Genomic DNA, 21,759 nt, shown 5'->3' on the forward strand with positions numbered 1-21,759 from the left:
AGAGGCAGGAGATGGGGGTGTGGGCTTCTGAGGGTCTAGCAGCCGTGAGGACACTCAACAATCATTTCAAAATCATCATCATAACAGCAACAGCAAGTTCACTGAAGACTTGCTCTGCATACAGAGGCACTGTGCTTGAAAGAAATGAGCTCGCTACCCCCATTTTACAGACAAGGAAACTGAGGCCCAAATCAGGAAACTGTCTTGCCCAAAGTCACACAGCTGGGATTCGAACTCAGGTGGGTCCTGTGCCGTACCTGGGGCTCTGTCCAGGACCCCTTCTGGTATATTCCCTTCACTTGGGGTCTTGAGGCCCATGTGGGGTTGGATAGAGGATGCTTGGCCCCATATGGGGTCTGTTTGCTGCCCCAGGACTTGCCACATGGAAGTTAATGAGGTCAAAAGTCACCAAGGTACACCCATGTTCACAGCGGCATTATTCACCATAACCCAAAGTTTTGGCGTTCATCAACGGATGACAGATAAACGAAATGTGGTCCATCCATACGATGGAATTGTTATGTACTACTCAGCCGTAATAAGAGTGAAGCACTGACACTTGCTACAACAAGGATAAACCTTGAGGACATGATGCTCAATGAAATAAACCAGACACAAAAAGACAAATACTGTCTGATCCCGCTCACAGGAGGTCCCTGGAGAGTCAGATCCACAGAGACAGGAAGTAGATGGTGGGGGCCAGGGTCTGGGGGAGGGGCTGGGGAGTCAGTGTTTCACGCGGACAGTTTCAGTTTTACAAGGTGAAAAGATTTCTGGAGACAGATGGTGGGGATGGTTGAACAACAATGTAAATGTACTGAATGCCACTGAACTATGCACTTAAAATGGTTAAAGTGGTAAATTCTGTTATGTATGTTTTACCACAATTTTTAAATTTTCTTAAAAAAAAGGAAAAAAGCACTGACACACACTATAACATGGATGAACCTTGAAATCATGAAGCTCAGAGAAAGAAACCAGACACAAAGGGCCACATAGTGTGTGACTCCATTTATATGAAAGGTCCACAATAGGGAAATTCGGAGACAGAAAGTGGATTAGTGGTTGCCAGGGGCTGGGGGAGGGGCGGCGGAGGAGTGGATGGTGGCGGGGTGATGGCTACTGGGGACAGGGTTTTAGTTTGGGGTGATGAAAATGTTTCAGAGCTACACAGTAGTAGTGATCGCACAACATTGTGTATGTACTAATTACCACTGAATTGTACACTTTAAAAGGGTCAGTTTTATGTTATATGAATTTCACCTCAACTACAAAGAACAATATACCATGTGGGCTGCCCATTCCCATCTCTGGGCATCTGTCTATGTTTTGGTGATACTGCCTCCCCTCCCCACCCCTGAGGTGGGGTAACAAACTTTAAATGCTTTTTATCCAGTTTCAGACATGCGGCAGTGGGGGGGTCTTTATTTTCCATGTTCTGATCCCCAACTGTTCCACTTACCCTGTGCTATTTTGCTGTTTGCCAAAAGAACATGTGCTGGGGGATTTCCCTGGTGGCGCAGTGGTTAAGAATCCGCCTGCCAGTGTAGGGGACACAGGTTCCAGCCCAGGTCCAGGAAGATCCCACATGCCGCGGAGCAACTAAGCCCACGCGCCACAACTACTGAGACTGCGCTCTAGAGCCCTCAAGCCACAACCACTGAAGCCCGTGCTCCTAGAGCCCGTGCTCCACAACAAAGAAAAGCCACCGCAATGAGAAGCCCGCGCACCGCAACGAAGAGTAGCCCCCCTCTTGCCGCAACTAGAGAAAGCCCGCGCGCAGCAACGAAGACCCAATGCAGCCAAAAATAATAAATAAATAAATAAATTTACTTTTTTTAAAAAAAAAGAACATGTGCTGGGACTAGCCTTGCTTTCCAAGGGAAGGGGATTGATAAAGAGATGTCTCCTCCTTGCGGGTAATGCTGGGTGGGTATTAGAGGTGAGGGAGGAGGAGAAATTTTAATGACATGGAAAGATACCCATGTGATAAAGTGAAAGACACTGACCACATGACAGCCGGAGGTCACATGAGCCCATTTTGGTGAAGCCTCTTGCCTCTGTCAGCATTTCCCTGGGATCCTAGCCCGGAGCCAGTTGTATGGAAAAATGTCCTGAGACCATGCAGAAGGCCACCACCATATCTGCCTCCCTCCATGCCCACCCAGTGAATCAAATAATGTCCTCCAGAAGTCATGTCCACTCGGAACCTCAGAATGTGGACTTATTTGGAAATTTGGAAATACAATCTTTGCCGTTGTAATTAGCTAAGATGAGGTCATCCTGAATTAGGGTGACTCTTAAATCCAGTGACCGGTGTCCTTATGAAAAGAGGAGAGACACACAGAGACAGAGAGAAGATGGCCCTGTGACAACAGAGGCAGAGTCTGCAGTGATGTGGTTACCAGCCAAGGGACGTCAGGATTGCTGACAACCACAGGCAGCTGGAAGAGGCAGTAAGGATCCCCCCCTAGAGCTTTACAAGGGAGCACGGCCCTGTGACACCTTGATCTCAGAAGGAGGGAGGGGCCTCGATCCTCCAGACATGCTTGCCTCATTTTTCCTGTTTCCTCATCTGTAAAATGGGGATACATTACCCAAATGCACAGGATTTTGAAGAACCTGTACTCTTGCACGTGCAAAGCACTTAGTGAAGTCTAGCTCTCTCTCAATGCTCAATAAATATTGTGAAAAAGATGAATCTGAGGCAGAAAGAAGCGAGGGGGAGGAGTGGGGACCGCCCTGAATTTGTAACAGGTGCAGTCTCCGAGCCAGTGACTTTTCCTCTCTGGGCCTCAGGGTCCCCATCTGAGAACAAAACATGGTTGATGCCAACTTAGAAACAAAGAGCTTAATGGGACACCTCGCAGACCCCAACCGGGCAGGTACTACTTTACCTCACGGTACAGGTGGGAACACTGAGGCCGGAGCCCCCCTGCCCCAGGCCACTCAGCCGGTGGGTGGTGGGGACAGGATGCTTCCCCGGGGTGGCCCCTGCATGCACCTCCGGGGTGAAACTGGGCACCAACGGGCTCCTTTGGCTGGGATGTTGGGAGATTATAAGTGGATGGTCCAGCGCTGGATGAACGTGAGCTGCTGCTGCTGCTGCTGTTGTTGTAGTTATTATTATTGAAAGGAGCAGAAGGGGAGGAGGTGGCGGATGGCGGGGCACCACCCCCCCTTAAGCCCTTTTCCGAGCTTATTAAGAGCCTCGGGCCGCTGCGATCGATAGCCACTGGGCGCCGGCTGCAGCATCCCTCCCGGCCGCGGGCCGCGCACGCGCACGGGTGCCGGATTGATCGTGGCCGCCTCGGATCCATCGCGCGTCGGCCCGCCCCTCCTCTCGGCCCGCGTTGCCCAGCAACAGCAGCTCGGCGCGCTCCCATTGGCCGGCAGCGCGCGGGGCCCCCCGGCTGCGCGTGGTCAGTTGGTCAGCGCGGCCGCGGCGTGGCCGAGGGCCTGGCTCCGGGCGAGGGTCGATGTCGCCTCCCGTCTGACCTTTCCCGGCGTGGGGAGGGAGATGCAGGCGGGAAGGGGGCCTGGGGAGGATGGAGCAACCCGGCCCGTCTTGGAAAAAAGTTTATTGACCCGTGTCTTATCTCGGGGACGCACGGCTTCCTGAGGTGGGGGCGACTGAATAGCCAGGGTAGGGGGTGAGGAGGCGGGGCGAGGACCCCTCCCCAGCTCTCCCCTGGCCCCAGCATGCACGGGGCTGCATCCGCGAACCCTACCTGGCCATCTCCCTGGACTGGCTGGCCCCATTCCCTTGCTGGGAAAACCAAGACTAGTAAGAACGCAGTGCCTTGCCTGGTTCACAGGTCATAGGATGAAGGTGGGCCTGCCACCCAGAAAGTGTGGCTCAGGGCCTTTGGATTCTTTCTGCCACATCTGTGTGACCACTAGTCACCCCCCTCCCCAAAGGAGATAGAAACATTTATCCAGTGCTTACTGGGTCCTACACACTGGCTGCCCCTGTAAGGAAGGACAATGATTTAAACTATAATATAATGTTGAAATTAAGGGCTCGGGGGTGCTGTGGGATCTTCCTGTTTAAAGGGCACCCCCCTTTCACAGAAGTTCAGGGAGGCCCAGACACAAGGGTACAGACTTCAGAAAAGACACTGGTTATTTTGAAGGGGGTGGGGGTATGTGTGCTGCCCTAAACCTTCCAGTTAAAAAAAAAATCCCAAAGCGCCCAACAGTCAATTGGGTTTATTAAAATGAACAGTTAGGGCTTCCCTGGTGGTGCAGTGGTTGAGAGTCCGCCTGCCGATGCAGGGGGCGCGGGTTCGTGCCCTGGTCCGGGAGGATCCCGCGTGCCGCGGGGCGGCTGGGCCCGTGAGCCATGGCCGCTGGGCCTGCGCGTCCAGAGCCTGTGCTCCGCAATGGGAGAGACCACAACAGTGAGAGGCCCGTGTACCGCAAAAAAAAAAAAAAAAAAAAAAAAAAAAAGAACAATTGGATTTTGTCAAAGGAAGCTTTTTTGTAAAACTAAAGATGCTGTTTATAATAAAATGATAGGGTTCCTGGCATGGGGCAAAAAATATTTCTTTGAGGGTGAGAAACAGGAATGAATTATTTGATGCAAATATGTGATTGTTAAAAAAAATTGAATGTACATAACAGTTTTAATATGTATCCTGTACCAAGTCCAGTGCTGAGAGATTTATTTAAATGATCTCAATTAATCCCCCCCCACACACATATATCCACAGATCAGCGTTGTTTTGCAGAGGTAGAAACTCTAAATTCAGTTCTATAACCACTTTAAAAGGAATAGAAGAGGACACAACCATTGGCCACAGGCTCACGCACCTAAAATCAACTGTGGTCATTCTGCTCAGGCCTCCTCCCTGGCTTCTGTGCACAGTACAGACACGCTTTACAAAGCCGCCAGCCTCCCTGGGTTTTGCATTTATTTTATTTTATTTTTCGCATCATACTGCACCCAGTCTCCTTCCCTGGCCTTTGCCTTTCTAATTCTTAGCAGCTGAGGAAGCTTGCATTGACCGGTGGAGTGTGTGGGGTTATTTTTGAAAGCAGATGCTGGAATTCCATTTTTATTTTAACCTGGTTATTGAGTGGGGTGGGGGAGGGAGAGGCTGGCCAATTCGTGTGCAAGATGAAAAAGCTGGATTTTATCACAGGCTGAGCAATTTTGACAATGGCTGCTTGGGTGTGTGATGTGTGAATGGTTCCAAGGCAGTCCCGAATGCGTGTGTGTGAGTGTGCAAATGTGGGTGCATTTGAGCGTGTGAACGGAACGGGTGTGAGTGTGTGTATGTGTGTGCACTGTGTGAGGGGGCGGGGAGAGGGAGGGGGCAGAGGCTGGTCTGTGCACCTGACCGTGTATTCTTAGTGTGTGTGCATGGGTGTGCGAGGGAGAGTTGGTACGTGTGTGTGGTGTGGGTGCATGCATGCGTGTAGCTGTGTGTGTGCCTGTGAGTATGTGGATGATGTGCAGGAGTGTGTGGGAGGCATCGTGTGTGAGTGCATGCCTCTGCACGTGTGTGTGAGAACTGTGCGTGCCCGTGTGTGAGTGGTTACAGGTTAGATAGGCGTGCGTGTGCTTGGGATCACGTGCCTTGTTGGTGCACATGCGTGAGCGCGTGAGGCTGTGTGTCTGAGCCTCTGCCCCTCCTGCCTTCCTCGCTCCTGCAAGCTCAGCTCCCAGCTTCCCGAGACCGCTCTGCCCCTGCCTGGCCTCCCTGCCTTCTCTCTGATGCCCCTGCCGCAGGGACACGGGTCTGCACCTCTTCACTGCTGCCCTGCTCAGTCTCTCACGAGCCTCAGGTGCCCCACTCGGGACAATATGCTGAGATGCATTCATTCCATAAATGTTCACCTCCCCTGGGAGCTGTCTGAGGGCAGGGCCCCGCATCCAAAGCATGGCTCGGTCCTCAGTCCCCAGAGCCCAGGACAGGACGACCGGACGAGAGTACGACACCCGTAGATAAGAACAGTGGCCTGGACTGTAGGTACCGGCACACTGTGCCAAGGGCGGCCGTGGAAACCCCCTTGATGGATGGGGAAACTGAGGCCTAGACAAGAGGTCCCCCCACCCTGGGATGTGCCTCCCACCCCATCCAAGCACCGGCCCTGCTGGGTGTCAGCTGTCCTGGAACACTTTCCCTGTCGGACCTGGCCCGGCGCATGGATTTCCGCAGCCATCTCTCCATCTGGCAGCTTTATTAACCTGATTCGACTGATCGAGTGATTGACGTGTTTGCTTACGGGCTACTCCTGCCCCTCGAGGGACCCTGACTAGGAGCCCCCCACCTCCATCTCCATCAGCCCAGGAGGACAGGGGACACCAGGATCCTCTCACAGGCCCATCACACACACAAACAATTACTCACAATTAAACACTTGTGGTGATTGGGTCCATTTGAGTGGACCTTTCCAGAAGATGATGTGTCAACATCTAACAAAAAATTAAAACCCAAACTGAAAATGCGAGCTTGGCGAAGACAAGAACTTTTATCTGCCCCCTTCCTCCCTGGGTCCCGAGCCCCTTAAAACCATGCCAAGCACACAGTAGGTACTCAATAAATAGTAAATGAATTCCCCTGGCCTGTGTTCTTACTGCTAGAAATGTACCCCATCCCATGGGGACATGCACAGTGGGGCAATATTTACATAAGAGTATGTTCCTAGAGGCATTCGTTGTTCCAGCAAAAATCTGGAAACAGCCTAAAAGCCAGGGATAAGATGCTCTTGAAATCAGTTACAGAGTGCCGGCAGCTCCGAGCACTACACAGCTGTTCCAAAGGCAAGTGCTGCCCAGGCAGCGGCACTGAATATTCCCAAGAGGTATTCAGTGCAAAGGCTAGTTGCCCCAAAGGGGCCAGCAACTTATGTCCGCACAAAAACCTGCACAGGGGTGTTGACGGCAGCTTTATTCCTAACTGCCCAAACCCGGACGTAACCGAGATGTCCTCTACTAGGTGGACGGATTGTCCAGAAGATGCAATGTTACTCCACACTAAGAAGAAAGCTAACAAGCCATGCATAGAAAGACACGCAGGAACCTTAAATGCACATGACTGAGAGGAAGAAGCCAGTCTGAACGGGCTAAACACTGTGATTCCAACTCTGGGACATTCTAGACAAGGCAGGACTCTGGAGATGAGAGTAGGATCAGTGATGCGGGCATTGGGGGAAGAGGGATGGATGGGCGGGGCCCAGAGGGTTTTTAGGGCTACAAAACCATTCTGTATGACGCTGTAATGCTGGATGAACAGTATTATGTCATGAGAGCCCATAGAACTTACAACACAAAGGGTGAGACTTAATGGAAGTTATGGACCTTAATGTGCCCTAACAAGGGACCTCAGACTGAGTGGCTTAAACAACAGAAATGATTCCCTCCCAGCTCTGGAGGCCAGAAGTCCAAGTTCAGGGCATGGGCAGGGCTGGTTCCTTCTGAGGGCTTGGGGGAGCATCTGTTCCAGACCTCTCTCCTGTTTCTGGGGATCGCTGGTGATCCTTGGTGACCTTGGCTTATAGAAGCACCACCCCGATCTCGGCCTTCATGTTCACATGGCCTTTTCCCTGTGTGTGTGCTTCTGTGTCCAGATGTTCCCTTCTTATAAGGACACCAGGCACGTTGGATTATGACCCACCCCAATGCCTATCTCAACTTGATCTGCAAAGACCCGATTACTAAATAAGGTCACATTCACAGGTGAACTTCAGTGTCTTCTGCAAGGGACAAAATTCAACCGATAACAATCACTTGTAATGTATTAAGGTCAGTTCATTAATTGTAGCTCGTGTACCACACCGATGGTAATAATAGAGGACGGTGTGTGTGTGTGTGTGTGTGTGTGTGTGTGTGTGTGGTGGGGGTGTATATAGGAATTTCCTACACAGTGTTCACTTTTCCTGTGAAACTGAAACTATTCTAAAAAGCAGAGTCTATTATTAAAAAAAAAAAAAAAAAGCTAGGTACTAAACAGTGAGAACGATGCTCAAATTTGAGCAAAGCAACGGGGGCACATCTTTGTGTGGGGCTCGTACAGATACAGGACACTGAGGCTGCCAAGCTCGCCCTCCTCCTGCCACCAAGCCTTTGCATATGCTGTTCCCACTTCACTTAATTAACTCCTGCTCTACTTACAGCTCTCAAGGCAAATGGGCTCTTCTTGGGGAGCCCTCAGGCTGCCTGTCCAGCCCCCAGTCCCCCTTTCAGCCCCCCTTAGTCTGGGTCATGCTTTAAGGTCTGTCATCCACAGACTGAACTCCCCTGCTCCCCCTGCGCCCCGTCCAGTCCTGGCGCACAGTAGGTGCGGTAAAGATCCTTTGAGCGATTATAAGATTAAAATAAATGGAGACTCCACAGCCTCTTGTAGCAGGAACTCAGCAAATGGGATCACTGTTTGAAGGGTTATTAGCAGCCATCAGGAGCCCCCCCCCATGAACCCTCGCAAGCCCGAGGAGGGGGGGACAGAGGCCCCTTTAAGGGTCCACCGCCACCCGGCACCCACCCACCTGATGAGACTCAAGCAGCCCATTAAGCGATTTTTTTCCTCCACTTACAGCTAGCGGCATCGACAGGGATACTCAATATCTGAGGGGCCGCTGGCCTTGGAAGAGAGATTGCAGCCACCTCGATAAAACATTCCCTCTTGTCAGCGCCTCCCCCGCCCAGCCGAAGCTGCGTGTCTGATCCCCTCCCCTAATGAGCTCCGTTCTCTCCCCTCCGGGAGGATGAGATGCTGCCCCCTCCCAGGCTTTCAAGCTCAGCTCAAGGGTTGAGGGTGGTGGTGGAAGGAGAACCATTCCTACTTCCCATCTGTCCAGATTCTGGTGGGGTCATCTCCCCCAGGAAGTCCTCCAGGACCACCCGAGTCAGGCTCTGGATTCCTGCAGCCTTGCTTTGGGAGGTGGGAGGCTGGGATACATAGAGGGACCGGGGACTGAGTGGGGTCACCCAGCAGTGTCCAGATGCCACCACTTTCAATTGTCCATTTGCTCAACAGAGAGGGAGGCAGGGCTGGGCTCTGGTACTCCCAGCCCTGTGGGGCTAACATGAGGGGCTGGGTAAGATGGGGTGGGGCGCCGGAGCTACAGAGCAGGGAGGGACCAGACAGGGTGCAGGGCTAGAGGGAGCCCCCTCAGGATGCGATGGCAGCAAACTGGAGGGCGGACAACCCGATGTGACTGGACTGGGCTTGTCCAGCCTGCCTGGGGAGGGGGGACATGGCCTCTGAACGCTGTGGCAGGGGAGGGAGCTCAGCTGGCCAGGTTGGGGGTGGGGAAGCCCTCTCCCCAGACTGAAGACCTCCGGTTCTAGCTTCAGCACCAAGAACAGCTCCCCAGTCCTCTCTCGATGGGAGGGGACCTCATTCGTCAGAACGCAGGACCTCTGAGAGACACCTCCCAGGACCTCCTTGGGTCTCAGTGTCCCCAGTAAGATGAGAAAAATGCCTCGCCCTTGTGGTGGGGGGGATGGGAGGGAGCAGAGTCAACGCCAGAGTGAATGAGTAAATAAATGATTCCAAAATTTCAAATCTGACTCAAACCCCTTGTTCAAAAACAGGGAAACTGAGACCTGAAGAGAGTGTGGCTCTACCCCTCCTCCACAGCCATATTCCAGAATCTTCTCTCCGGGCCTAAGGGTGAATGGGAAGGGGGAGGCAGGGAGGGAAGAGGGTTGAGGGAACTGCCACCTCCCAAAACGAGCCCTGTTCATTGTCCAGACACTGATCCACTGCGCTGGGAGATGCCAAAGTCCCAAGGGCCAGCTCTGGTCTGGATCTCAGGAAGCCCCCAGGCTGATGGGGAGATGGGCGGGGGGCACTGGGTGGGCCAGAGTGCGAGCCCCAGTGTTCAGGAGTCCCTGGAGCAGGGAAGTGAGGGTGCTGGAGTCGGGCAGCTGGGGAAGGGCAGCGAAGGTTCTATCTGGGAGGGGTGGGGAAGTTGTATAGAGTGGGGGCATTGGGACTGGGCTCTGCAGGTAGAATAGGAGTTTCCTAGAGTGAGCAGAGGGACAAGCAGAAACACAGGTGAGAGATCATGGCTCATTTGGGGAGGGTTGGGAGGAACTCAGATGAGGAGGACGCCCCCCGCCCCAGAGGGGAGAATGGGGGTGAATTGAGGGACCCCCTGGGGCCTCGGCCGGGACTAGGAGAAGGTGGGGGCTGAGGAGGCCTGCTCAGAGGGGCCCAGGCACCCACTGCGGGGACCAAAGCCTCACCTTATCCCCACTAGCCAGACATCAAACCCAGCCTCCCCGTCTTTCAGGTTATTAATTTTTCAGAGAAGAAAATGCTTTTTGTATTTTTTCCAGGCAAAATATTGATAATGGTTTTAATGTGCCTTTCCTGCTTTTGTGTGTTGAGAGGACTTTTCCATCCTGGTTGCCGCAGAGGCTGCTATCCCCCCTACACACACATACACACACACCGCTGCAGCCCTCCATCAGCAGACCCACGCTTGGCTGTGGAGGCCTGGGTGTCTGCAGAGATGGCTGGGAGTGGGGTGGGGGTGTTTTGATTGCTGCCGGGTGGGTTTTGATCGCAGCTCCCTACCGCCTCAAGCCCCCCACCTCTGCCTGCACAAAGCCAGATGCCCACCCGCCCCAAGGTGGGTCGATGCGCCCTGCCAGGGGAGCTGGTGTTTCCAGCAGCTCCAGGTTGAGATACATCTTCGGGTTGTTTGCAATATGCCTGCCTTATTTTCATGACGATCAAGAAGCAGGAAGGTAGGGAGGCCCATTCATTTGTTCATCCATCCATCCATCTACCCATCCCTCGTTCACTCACTCACTTGTACGGCAGCCGGTTACTAGGCACTTACCGTGCACCACGCAGGGCACTGGAGCCACAGCCACCACCAGGCGGCCCCTGACCCCTGCCCTTTTGGAGTTCACCGTCTGGTAGCAGAGAAGGGTACTAACCCAAAAATTCCGGGAAAAAAGATATCATTACAACGTGTGACATGACCGCTGTGAGAGACACATAGGTGTGTGAGACTGTGAAACAGGGAGGGGTCAGGGACTTCCTTAGGGCCGTGACACCAGCTGAGCCCCGATGAGCCAGGAGGAGCGGCCTCTGGGAAGAGGGACCTCCTCCGAAGGGAGCAGCCTGTGTGGGACCCCAAGGCACCGGAACCGACTCTCAGTGGTTCTGAAACATAAGCAGGTTTCACAGTCCCATGGAAGGCTCCCTGATGCCCAGCCAGCCAGCCCCCCACCTCTGGGGCACTGATTCAACAGGGGATCCTCTCTCTGAAGGCCACCGCACCAGGGGAAGCACCAGTGATTGGTGAGATCCAGACAAGGGCCATACCTCCAGGTACAGGCAAAGGGGGGGCCCTGGGGCCAGACACCCTCAAGGCCCAGCTTACCGTCTGCATGCTCTGGGGCAGGCTCACTTCAACCTTCAGGTGTCAGCTTCCCTGTAGGGAAAACAAGCATGGTGAACATCCCAATTTCCTGTGACAGGAGAAGGGACGAACCAAGATGACCCAGATCAAATACTTAGTGCAGAGCCTGGCACACGGTAGGTGCTCAATAAATGTGAGTGCCAATGATGATCAGGTGCATGACTGATTAAGGAGCAGGAACCCTCCCCTGAGCTGATGCCCAATAAAAATGCAGAAAGCAAGAGCACGTCACACCATGTATTAGTTAGCTACTGCTGCATAACAAAGCATCGCAAATTTACCAGCTTGGAACAGCACACATCTACGATCTGTCAGGCTCTGTGGGTCAGGAGTCAGGGCACTGGGTCCTCTGCTCTGGTCCCACAGGCCACAGTCAAGGTATCAGCCAGGCTGAGTTCTTTTCTAGAGTTCAAGTTCCTTTTCCAAGCCCACGTGGATGTTGACAGAATTCAATCCTTGTGGTTGTAGGACTGAAGTCCGGGTTGCTTTATTTTTTCTGGCTTTCAGTAATGAGTGTGCCAGCTGTTTCCCAACACATGCTCCACTCCAGGGGTCCCTCACAATATGGTAGCGCACCTCTTCAAGGCCAGCAGGAGAATCTCTGCTGGGATAGGGTCTTATATAACACAGTGTAATTATGGGTGGACACCCATCACCTTTGCCATATTCCACTGGTGGTACGCAAGCCCACACTCACGGAGAGGGGGTTATACAGGATGCAACACCTGTGGGTGCAGGTTCCGTGGCCATTAAAATTCTGCTGAGCACACCCTGCTCGGGCACACACTCGTATGCACACGTCCAGGACCAGGCTTAGCAATGGCCACAAAAGTATGCGTGGCCATAAGCATGAACATACCGGCAAGTGCTTCTCTTTTCGCATTGCCTGCTGGGGAGCTCAGAGCCAATACTGTGGCCCACCTGCTGGGTTTAGAACCACCTGCTGTGGGTTTTATGGACTAACTTCTCTTCCAGCTACAGCTTCTCTTGACCTCATTTCTAATTTATTTTCTCTGGCTGCCTTATCCCTCTGCAACCTCCTCCGTCCCAACTTTCTGGACCCAAAACAGGCTGATAAGGATAGCAGTTCCCATCTGCTCAGCAGATGAGCACTGTTCTAAGGGCTTGACATGAATTCTCTCATTTCATCCTCAGTAAAACCCCCTCTTGCAGATGAGGGAAATGTTGCACAGAGCGGGTGTGAGAACCAGCCCAGGGACACCAGCTAAGAAGTGGAATAGAGAATCTGGGTGAGAAGCTGGGCTCAATTCCAGGAGATTGGGTTTGAGATCTTGGGCTATAGGCACCCATCACGGACCTTCGGTGAAAACACGTACAGAGACTGATCTGCAAAGCAACCTCGGAGAGGGTTGAACCAGCAGGAAGGCTGCCCAGCCGTCACCTCCTCCCCGCTCCTGAACCCACAGCTGGACGGTGGGGCTGCCCCAGCATCAATAATCTTCTGCAAACGCACCTCCACCCACACATCGATCTGTGGGCAGGACGGAAAGCGCTGCTTCAGGGAAACAGTTGATCCAGCGAGCAACGTGAAGCCCCTGCACCAGCCTGCTGGGGACCCCCTCCAACCCCCGGACAAAGGCCCGGCCCCATGCCCCTCCCAGAGCCCCCCCAAAGGGAAGATGAGGGGCCCAGGGCTGAGGCAGGATGCTTGCTCACACCATGTGTTTAGCTGTCCTCAGGGACTGCACAGGCCCCAGCCTACTGCTGAAGCACGCTTGAACGGACCTTCCGGGCAGGTGTCCGTCCCTACTGAGCGGTCCTGGCCTGAGCGGGGCGATGGGGACACCAGGGCACCCCAAATCCTGTTTGTGCCTTCAGGGGATGTCCAGGCCTGGGAGAGAGACAGCAGGTAAGAGGCAGGGCAGCGTACACTCTGGGTGGAGAGCAGATGGAGCGAGACACGACGGGATCACAGTGGGGCCTCTCAGGGTGTGGTCCTCAGACCCTCCAGTCCCCTCTTCCAGAGCTGCCTCCGTGCAGCTTTGTGCAGCCCCGGGTTCCAAACACAGGCCTGAGTATGCATCCAGCCACCTTCATTAGAACAAAGGCCCTGCACTTCCCTTGAATCAATTCACAGTAACTCAACGTGATCCCCATTTCACAGATGGGGAAACCAAGGCACAACGAATTGGTTGTGTTACCCAGAGTCCACCAGCGGGGGCCTGAGCTCACACCCCAAGTCTGTGATCGTCAAGGTAGCGGGGGAGCTGGGGCCTCAGTCTCCTCACTCATAAAAGGGGGGTGACCACCCTGGCCTTGCCCACCTGCTGGGATCGGGGGCAGGAGGTGAGCTGAGGCCCACAGCTCAATGATGCCCAAGGATGCTGAAACCAGGGCCCTAGCCCTGCCCCTGCCCAGTCATTTCTGCCCCATTCAGAGAAACTGGGGGAAAAAATAGCCCTGGGAAGGTACAAGAAACAGAAAATCAGGGGCTTCGTACACAGGCAGACTGGGAATTCCAGAACCAACACACAAAACGAGGGCTGGCTAACCAGAGGCGCCTGAATCCACCACCAGGTGCCTGGCGCCGCTGCCCTGGAACCTCCTGTGAAGTGTGGCCGGGGTCCTGTGGGGCCTGCAGGGGAAAGGAGGAGCCCCCCTCGCCTCTGCCCGCCCCTCGCTCTTCTCTCCTGCCGCTTCCCAGGATCAATGTGCAGATCAATGCCAGGCTCTGTCCTCTTGGCCCTGCCTCGGGGGCCCTCTGACCCCCACCCGGTTCGCTCTCCCTCAGACACAGCTCGGTGGCCGCACCCGCACAAGCATTTCCTGGGCATCACCCAGGTGCTCTCGGGTTTGCGCCGTGTATGTGTTGTGTCCGTTCCACAGATGAGTACATTGGGGCGCTGAGAGGGTCCGTGAGGTGGGTAAGGGAGAACTGGGGTTCACATTCAGAACTCACCCTTGACTTTGGGGGGGTGAGGCCCTGGTACCAAGGACCCTGAGCCAAAGAGGCACCCACAGGGGATTGGCGCCCCAGGGGGCTGGGGTCAGGGGCTCCACGGAGCAGCCAGCACAAGGCTCAATCTTCCCATCTGTGAAATGGGCCGCCCCTCAGAGGGGTCGAATCAGCCATGGCGGCACTTAGCTGGCTTGACATGGGTCGTCCCCCTGCACCCTGTCCCCCGCTATGCTTCTGGGACCTTCAGAGGGCTTTTCCCGGGCAGCCGAGAGCTGCTCAGCACTCTGGGAGGCAGGAGCCTGGGTTCTGCCTCAGTTTCCTCACCCAGAAAACAAGCGAGGGGTCGACCAGATGACCCTCGGCCCTCCCCAACCCCTCCCCCTCCTGCCACTGCTATGGTCCTGGGGACACCCCGCCCCCCAGGCCTAGCAGCCCACACGGGGACCCTCCTGATGGGAGCACATCCCTGATTTCTCGCTCCACCAGGGCCCTTGCCCTCCCGCCTACCTTCCCTCTATGTGGAGGGCAGGCGAGGAGGGGGCTGGAGGGTCTCTCCCTCCAAGTTCCCCTGGGAGACACAGCCAGTGGGAGCCTGGCTTCTTCCCTCCCGATGCACAGGGAGTTCGAGGTCGATAATAATAGAAATGTTATGTTGTGCATGCGTGCATGTGCGTGTGTGTGTGTGTGTGTGTGTGTGTGTGTGTGTGTGTATCTTAAGTAAAGAGGAGGAAGCTGGCTCCCTACCCAGCCAAAGTAAGGGATTTATTACAGAGGCAATTACACAGGGAGCCGGCAGGGACTGCTGGGGGCCAGGGTGCTTGTTAAGGAAGTGGGTTAACCAGCAGTTACAGCTGTTAGCAGCGGAGGGGAGGGGAGTGGAGAGAGGGAAGGAGGGGGAAGGGGAGGAGAGAAGTGGGGGAGGGAAGGAGGGGAGGAATAGCTGGAGAAGGTGGGGGGAAGGGGAGGGATGGGGAGGGAAGAGGGAGGCATCAAGACCCCCCTCTCCTTCCTGGCAGACCCTCTCAGTCCCTCCGTGTTGGGGTGTCTGGGCCAGGCTCTGCTCTCCCCACTCCCGGGGCTCCCCAGAAGTCAAGCTGGAGAGAGTTCGAGCGGGACTGCAGCGGCCTTTTCTGGAGGAGCCAGTTGACCCTACCTTTCCCCAGTTCCTTTAATGATTATCTGGCTGGGTGGGAGTCATGGGGGAGGAGGCAGGAGCCCCTCCAAACTTTAGCCCCCATGGCTCGGCTGCTGGTTCACAGGCCCTGAATAGGGGACGCCCTGAAAGTGCAGGCTGGAGTGTCCCTCTCAGTCTCCTTGTCATCACCCCTCCCCCGAGTCCCTGGGACTGTCCAAAGCGCTGGGTTGAAGGGAGGGACCGCAGGCAGGGATATTCTGTGTAGCTGGACCCCGTGCCCCACAGATTCGGCTGGGACTTCAGCGTTGCCGCCAAGACCAACTCTATCCCCAGCTGGACACACCGGTGTGTCCACAACACATGCAAACTGGGCGCACACTGGGACTCAGGCCTGGGGTCGGTCGGCTCACCGGTTGGGGGTCTGGGGCAAATCCCTGAACCTCCCAGGGCCTCAGTTTCCTCATCTGAAAAATGGGGATGATTAGCGTTGCTCCCCCAGAGTCTCACCTCCCCAAGCACACAGCAAGCATTGCTGGGGTGGGGGGAGGGCAGGCAGGTAGAACCGGGTTCTGCTGGGCGCGTGACCCGCCAGGGTTCGGGGAACCCCCTCATGTACACACCTGGGGAGGGAGGAAGAAGGCGGCAGCTGATAGAAGGAAGGAGAAAACTGTTTCCTTCCTGCACACCTCGGTGACTCACCTGCTGGGTTCAGGAACAAACACCTCTCCCTCCCCCACTGTCACCGCCCTGGGGGGAGGGGGAGGCATTCAGCCCCCACCACATCCATGAGGATGCTTCTTTGTACAGACTGGGGCTGGAAGGAGTTGTTCTAGAGGCCACTGGGAACCCCTCCTGCTGGCATCCCAGCCCAGGAGAGAAAGCCCAGCCCCACTTAGCCTGGTGTTCAAGGCCTGGCTTTGACACCCACCCCCTCCCGTCAGGTCCCAGTTTTATCTCATTGACTCATTTAACAAATATTTCCTTGATGAAGGCCTGTGAGCTAACGCCACCTCCTGCCCCTGCTCCATTCCCTTCTGCCCCAAGTTAGAAGGGGTCTTTTCATCCGTGGACTCGCCTACCTGACTCAGACTCCTGCACGTTGTACAAAACCCAGCCTCGAGGTCCTCCCCTCCAGGAAGTTTGCTCCCTCCCCCCAGTCCTGCCCTCAGGGGCAAGAGTGTCTGTAATCTTTGTCTCCTCCTCCCCAGGTAGAGGAGCTACACCTGGAGGGCGGGGGCTGCAGCCTCAGCTCTGGGGTGGGGACTGCGCAGAGGGGTTTGTTAAACCAGGTGAACAGCCCAGCTCCGTTCCTCCGTCCTTGACGTGTAGATTCTGCCTGGCGGGGCGCGCACCCCGGTCCCATTCTCAACTTCTCAGTGTCCCTCAGACAAGTCTCCTAGATCCCCTCAGCCCCCAGGGGTGCAAGCAAAAGAGACCGACCTAGAGGGCAGCTAGGAGGTAGGGGGCGGGCAGCCTTGGGGATGGGGCCGGGAAGCCTCCTCTGCCTCCCCTCCCCCTTCCTGGCCCAGCGGAAAGGGCACGGGTGTGTTCAGATAAATGGCGCATTAATGGGGCGCCAGGCCAGGGCGAGGCTCCCCTGCCGGATGCCGCGGAGGGTAACCCACGGGGGCGGGGCGTCGGACCCTCCCCGAGTGGGGGGGGCAGAGTCCTCCGTCCCCGCTGGGCCTCCGTCTCCGTATCGGAAAAGTGGGCGCTTTCCCAGGCCTGTGCTGCCCACCCCCGCCTCTGTCGTCTCGTCCGGGGCTCTGGGGATCCAGGGTAGGACCCTCCCGGGGGTCGAAGCTGGCGTGCTCGGGCTCAGCAGAGCCCGCGCTGCGACCCGGGCCAAGGTAGCTCCTGGAGGTACCCCAGGGTCAGCCCCGCTGCAGTCCGGCCGGGATCACCCGGCCTGGCGCCTCCCCGAACCCATCCACCGCGCCCCGTCCCACCCCCAGCTCCAGATCCGCGGGCCGCCTTTCTGCAAGGACGAAAGCGTAGTGGATTAAATATATATATATTTACATCTTTACTTGTCAAAGGAGCGTCCCTTCCGGGAAGGGCAGAGGACGCTCAGGACCGCCCAGGGTGGGGGGACTCGCTTCACTGTCGGGGCCGGAGCTTGGCCGCGGGGATGGCCCGGCCTCTCCGGAGCGGGCGCCAGAAGCGGGTTTCGTTGCGCCGGGGAAGTCAGCGGCCTGCGATGCCCGGGCCGCGCGGTCAGCGGAGCTGGGTAGTGGGGCGCCTCCCTCTCCCATCCTCCGGGAGGCCGCAGCCCGCGCCCTGCCTGGCCTGGCCTCAATTTCCCCGACTGCACACCGCGGAACAAGGTCGAAGTTTCCTCACTTAGCAGGCGGCGGGGGGTGGGGGGGGGGACGACGGGTTGTGATCACGAAGGAGCCGAGAGACCAGGGGTTCGGGCCTGAGGGGGGCGTCTTCGTGTCCCCAGCCCGTCTGGCTGCGCCTCCAACTCGGCTTCTCCGTATTTACAAGGTCGGCGTCCTAGGCTCCAGGCCCCCAGCCCAGCTCCGGGACCTGCACGCGATCCCCGGCGCGCAGAGGGAGCGAAAGCAGGCGGAGCGGGCGGGAGGTGAGCGAGCAGATCTCCAGAGCCCTGGGGTCCCCTCGCCCCTGCGGGTCACTTTCCAGACCTGGCAGGAGGTGCGGGCCCAAGCTCCGCAATCCGGGCGCCCCGCGCTCCAGCCCGGGCTTGGCCGCGACCACCCACCCGGAGTCGTAGTGGTGGGGGTGGAATTCTCTCCGCTATCTGTGCCTGGAACTCCCGGGCCCGCGGAGGCCGAGCTGCTGGGGGAGAGGGACGAGGACGCGGGGCCCCAGGGAACCCCCCGCCGGCCGCGGGCTCCCGGTTCGGGTGCCCCGGCGCAAACAAGCTTGGTGTTTGCGGAGAGCGCGGCGGGAGGCTCGGCCCAGGAGCGATGAGGATTCGATGGAGCCGCGCGGCGTGGCGCGGGCAACGGAGCCAGGGCGGGCGCGGGGATCGATCGGGCGCAGCTGTCGCCGACACGCCCGCGGGAGCATCCACCCCGCGGGCCAGCGCGACCCGGCGCCCCGCGACCGCGGGCAGGAATTTCGGACGTTCTGCCCGCCAGCTGCGAAACTCCAACGTCGTGGCGCCCCAGGTTCGGCGCTGGGATGTCCGCACACCCAACGTCCGAGACTGGAACCTTCGGGCGCCGCGAGGGCAGCCGGGCCGGGACCCCCGGCCGGGCAGGAAAAGTCTAGCGCCCTCCCCCCACACCCCCAATCTAAATAAAGTCCTCCGACCCCGCCCGAACGAAGGCGCAGGAGTCTGGCGGAGCACGTGGGCCCAGCCAAGTGCGAGCCGGCCAGAAGTTGGGGCGTCTGCAGGTTTGGGGGACTGTACCTGGGGCTGACACGGATCTCGGGCTGGGCGGGACTGGAAGGGGGACATTAATCGTCACTATTTATTAAAACCTCGCTCTAAACAAAAAGGAAGGTGCGCAGCGGCTGGTGAGTTTCATTTCCGTGGGCGACAAATCGAATCACAGAATCAGCAGAGAACCGTGCAGGGGCCTAGCGGAGGCCCGGAAAGGGAAAACTTTGAGTATAACACCCCCCCCCCATGTTTTTGGCTGCGATCTGGAGTCAAAACAACAAGGAATGTTGCCTGTCCAAGAAGAGAGGAGGTGGACGGTACTGATTCGAGTTGGGGCGGATTGGGGGTGTTGAACCGGAGGAGACGGCTGGGCCCCCCGGAGCGGGGAGGAGGCCCGAGCTCCAGCCAAGCCTCCCTGCCGCTTGCTGGACGCTGCAAGCCCCCGGGTAAGGCGGATGCGGTGTTGCACTTCCCGGCTTCTCCCAGGCCCGGCTGTGCACAGAGAGGGTGGGCATTGACAGAGGCAGCCCAGCGTGGGCCGAGGCACCCCCAGGCACAGACGCGGGCTCCAAGCGTCAAACTCCAATTTTCCTGGACGGGATACTGAGGCCAGAGAGCTTCCGCCACGTGGCCAAGGTCGGGGCAGGGGCGAGGATGCGTGTCGCCCTGCCCCCATCCAGCCCACCCTTCCCCCTGCCGCAATTTGCCTAATGACCCAAGATCGATCAGGGCCTGAGCCATCGGCCCGTCCGTGGTCAGCTCAATTCTATTTTACTAATTACTAAAAGGCCACTGGTGGGGGAAGCCGGTTCCGGAGCTCCAGGGGGGCTCTCCGCTCACTTTCTGGAGGGTGGCAAATTTTTGCTCAATCTCCCAGGGGGACCATAGCCTCTGCGGGAGCGGGATCCCTGTCCCTGTGGGTGTCTGAATGTCCAGCCTAAAAGGGGTGCAGGACTGCGCACACCTGGATGAGCCTGGTTCCCCGCCTGGCATCCCCTGCCTAGTGGAGGTGCTCAGGGTGTCCTGAGGCAGCAGAGGGGAGGGGGCTCCTTCATCTCAAAGCTGCTGGTCTCCCTCTTTCAAAATGGACGCTTTCCCCGTTAGAAAAGGCACACATGCTTGTTATAAAAGTGAAAGTGAGAAGCTGGAGGAAATATTTATATAAAGATGGAGGTAAAAGGCTGCATGGCCCTGACCCCCACAGAGCACCCCTTGGTTGACTTTGGGAGCACTTCCTTCCACCTTAGCTTTCCCACCCATAGAGACCCCCCCCCCGCACCCGCCTGATCTGCGCTTGTTGGGCCTGGGATGCAATCATTTTATGAAGGCTGATTGATTTTTAGATCCCACGATTATTTTTAATTATCTGTGATTGTTGGCGAGTGAGATGGGGGGGCGGGGGGCTGGAGCCCCGCACAGCCAGAACCCAACCTCCCAGACTTGGAATCTGCATGGGGAGGGGGATATTCACTTGTCCAGACCTGCCCATCTCTGCCACCTCTGTTTTCCTACCTGGAATATGGGTGTACTGATCTATAACTTGAAATTGTATATAAGTCCTGAATTGAAAACGTCATGGACCTGGACCTGGGGGCAGTGTTGGCCCTTGGGAAGAATGCCGGAACAATCAGCGCCACAGTCTACCTTGGACCGGAGGCAGAAGCAAAGCAGCCGTGCAACTTCCCCTTGGGGCTCGGTGAAGAGTGTGTGTGCCTGGTAAAGCGTAGGCAGCCGCTAAATGCTAAGTCCTGAGCACAAGGCACGAAGAGGGGTCCCTTGTAGCCCTATCCCACCCCAGGCCATTCTACTGTCCGATTCTCCAAAGCTGGGGGTCAGCTCATCCTGGTTCCCCAACTCCCTCACACTCAGAGACCCCCACCTCCCTCTCCCGCTATGATGGAAAACACAGATGTGCCCCAGGCTCTCAGCTGGGGCAGGCAGGAAGGCACCCTCCTCCCCGTCAGAGAAGGGGAAACAGACACAGAAAGGGCCCTGGCACAGGGTCCAAGCCCAGTGGCAGTTCAGAGAATCAAATCTCCAGTGCGTAGCCGCGTCTACAGGGGCGGGAATCCTGTTGAAGGTGGTGAGGGAGGGGCTGCCCCAATGGTCTGCGGCGGGGGAGGGGGGCTAGCTCGCTGATAGGGTCTTCCCCTCCCTCCGCCCACAGATTAGAGCCCTAGTCCTCCCCTCGAGGTGGGGGTTCCCGGGGTACCCTAGCAGAGGGCTTACTAGCTCTACCCTTCCCCTCCCCATTCTGGAAAAGGCAAAGGTTTCCCCCTGGGGCAGATGTATGGGGAAGGAAGAAGGGGTGGGGCCGGTTTGGCGAGTCCCTCCTCAGCCCACACTCTGGCCTTCAGACGGGGACACCCCTTGGGGTCTGGCTTGGCCACTCCAGACTCCCCTCCCTGATCTGCATCTTATTCCAATAGAGGGATCACCTTGGGGGGGTGTCTCTGAGTGTGGGAGGCCCCCTCATTTATCCCAGTTCCCAGAGATCCCTGGGCCTCACCTGTCTCCACATGGTGAGGAAAAGGAGCACCCTCGCTCCCCCCTAAAAGCGGGGCTTCCCTGGTGGCGCAGTGGTTGAGAGTCCGCCTGCCGATGCAGGGGGCGCGGGTTCGTGACCCGGTCCGGGAAGATCCCACATGCCACGGAGCGGCTGGGCCCATGAGCCATGGCCGCTGAGCCTGCGCGTCTGGAGCCTGTGCTCCGCAACGGGAGAGGCCACAACAGTGAGAGGCCCGTGTACTGCAAAAAAAAAAAAAAAAAATAGGAGAAACCCCAGGGAGAGCGTGGAGCTGGACCGGGGCTTTGTGGGAAGCTGGGAGGATGTGCCTTCAGCCTGCCTGATCTGGAGGGGGAGAGGGGTTCTTCAAGAGTCACCCCCAAGCCGCTCCCACGCTGGAGATGAAGGAAACTAGAAGGACCTGGAAGTGGGAGGTGACTTGGGCACCCCTG

This window comes from Grampus griseus (genome assembly GCF_964374135.1).
Source record: "Grampus griseus genome assembly, chromosome: 3".
NCBI classification, from domain to species: domain Eukaryota; kingdom Metazoa; phylum Chordata; class Mammalia; order Artiodactyla; family Delphinidae; genus Grampus; species Grampus griseus.